Consider the following 2,555-nt stretch of genomic DNA (forward strand, 5'->3'; position numbering starts at 1 on the left):
GCATCCCGGAGTCGGGCTCGACCCGCGGCGGCGCGGCAGGTAGGAGGCGCTGCGCAGAGGGAGGCGTGCGCGAGGGCGCGCGTGTTCATGTGTGTGTTTCGGGGGGGTGTGTGCGGGTGCAGCGCGGGCCATTGTGAGCACCGATGTGAGGGATACACATCCCGCAGGCCAGGGAGAAGGGGGTGAATGCTGGCCTTCAGCCCCGGGGGGCGGGGGCCCGGAGGATCCGCCCGGGCTCCCGGGGTTCGTCCCCACCCAACCCCCACTCCGCTGCAAGGGGCCTCCCCGGCCCCCTCCGCCACGCCTCCAGGAGTTCCGGGGGTTTCCTAGTTCAGACTCCGGGATTTAACCCCCGATGTTTGACCGCCTCTTCTTCACAATTGCCCTTTCCCGTTCCTTTCCCAGCCCTCCACCCATCAATTCCATAACCTCTCCTGGATGCCCTTTCGAACCACTCCCATCCCCTGTCCCAGGTGGCTTGGGAATGGGGCAAAGCAGGTTCCCTTCCTGACATTCCTCCCAGTTTGAATAGGGGCCTTTTTCCTGGGCTTCTGGGCTTGGGTGTGGTGTGAGGGGCGGGGGAGGGGGCGGGGGGATCTGGAAGAGAGTGGATCTTGGGCTTTTCTGATCCTCTTCCGCCCTTCAGAGTTGGGGGTCTGGGGATGACAGTCCTAGAGTCCAGAGGTGAAGTAGGATAGATCATTAACAGGTGTCAAGTTCTCTCCAGGCTTCATTTTCTGTGGTGGGATTCGCCCCTCCCCTCCCCCCAACTCACAGGGGTGAGGAGAGTGGGCACAGAGCGGTGAAGTGCTACTCTCATGGCTGTTGAGCCAGAATTTGAACCAGAATTTGAACCAGGCTCTCAAACCAGAATCTTCTCCCTGCACCTGCAATGGAGAGAGAATTGCCAAGGCCAACTGCTCCTTGGATTCTAGAGAGGGGAAATCTGAGTAGACTTCCTGAAAGAGAGGGAGTTTAAGGATGGGGTTCAGCCTAGCCTTGAGTGTGAGGCCTTCTGGTGGAAACACTGAGTTCAGGTTCAAGGATTGACACCCCCAGGGTCTTTCGGGCCTGGTCCTGCTCCAGTCCTCAAAGTCCTGGGGCAGTGGGAGACCTGGCTGCTTTCCATGGAAGAGGTAGGGGGGCAGCTAGGGTAGGCCCAGCTGCCGCTGCTGCTTCAAGCCCGGTCTGGTGCCAGGTGCTTAGGCGGGGCATGCCCTGAGGAGCCGCTCTACTGACTGTCGTGGTGGATGGGTCAACAGATAAGCCCTTGCCCAGGGTTACACCCCTTGCTGAGAGCCAAGATGTGGGCCAGTCCCTGCCTGGTAGCTCGGGGAGATTTCACTGCAGATACATGGGTGCTGGGTCTCCAAGGATGAAAAGTTCATCAAGCAGAAAAGAAAGGGCAGAGTACTGCAGGCCCAGGAAATACATGGGTAAAGGCCTGGAGGTGTGAAACTGAGTGAGTCTGTGGGGAGGAGCATTAAATATTTCTGCACTCCAGACTGATCATCTGGCTGCTGTAGTGGGTGGGTCTTTATGGAGAGCAGTGAGGAAGAGGCCTGAGCGAGAAGCCCTCTTCCTCTCTCCCTTCTCTTCTCCCCTCCCCAGCTGTCCACCTCCCTCATTGGGGTTTCCATAACAGGTGGGGGTGAATGGGAGATGCTAAGGGGTTGCACAAGGCCCCAGCTTGGGGAATAGTGGGGCGAGGGAGCCCTCTCTGACATGGGGCCACCGCTGGGGGTTGATGAGATCTGGGAGAAGATGACAAGATGGGACTTGACATGGTGGTTGCAAGAGGCCTGTGGGCTTTTGGGATGACATCCAGGATGCTGCTGTCAGACCAGTGCTGTCTCTGGCTGCTTCTGCCCCTGCTTTCCTCATGGGCTCTCAGGACAGCTCTGAAACCCTTGTCCCTGAACGGGAGGGCCTCCTGGACCCCCGGTGGGCATGGGGAAGCCTCTTTGCGGACCCCTTCTACCTGCAGGGTCATTTTGTCTAAGCTTCTTCCTTGCTGAGACTGGCTCCACACATGACCTTAAGGCAGAGAACTTCCTCTGTGAGTCTCAGTTTCTTCTTGTGAGAAATGGGCATAAATGCTGCCTAATTGCAGGGATTTGGGGAATGATTAAGTTAGTGTCACTAAAACACTTTACTAGTACATGGTATTTGGTAGACATTATAGTAATTAACAATCAGCATCACTTAGTCCCTTCTTCCTCTGGTAAGGGACAATCTAGAGGAAGGAGGGGACCACTTTCGGAGAAGAGAGGTGAAAGGAAACAGGGTCTCCCACTGAAGTGGAAGCTCCTCTTGGTAGCAATGGTTGTGACCTTCTCAGACCCCTCGTGGGTGGTCTCACTATTTTCCTGACCAAGTTCCTGGGCCTCCCAAAGTCTCGTAGCCTCTAAATGTCATAACAGAAAGCTCAGTGGGCCTTAGGCTCCCCCAGCTTCAAATGGTAGGTCTGCAAACCTCTCCGTCCTAAGCAGTTCCCCCAATGTCTGGGGCCTAGGCAGAAGTGGAAGTCTGCCTGTCTGTAACTGGTCTTTCCA

At 56.6% G+C, this 2,555-nt stretch overlaps 1 protein-coding gene across 1 annotated transcript in view; it reads left to right on the forward strand.

The window, feature by feature from the left end:
• Nucleotides 1–6: 6 nt before the first annotated feature.
• CAPN5 (calpain 5) overlaps nucleotides 7–2,555 on the forward strand; it is a 52,889-nt gene continuing 50,340 nt past the window's right edge. The window contains exon 1 of the mRNA XM_006926642.3: nucleotides 7–39. The gene's annotated coding sequence lies outside the window, so the exon portion shown is untranslated. The remainder of the gene's footprint in view (nucleotides 40–2,555) is intronic.

This window comes from Pteropus alecto, unplaced genomic scaffold, assembly GCF_000325575.1.
Source record: "Pteropus alecto unplaced genomic scaffold, ASM32557v1 scaffold7, whole genome shotgun sequence".
Taxonomy (NCBI): domain Eukaryota; kingdom Metazoa; phylum Chordata; class Mammalia; order Chiroptera; family Pteropodidae; genus Pteropus; species Pteropus alecto.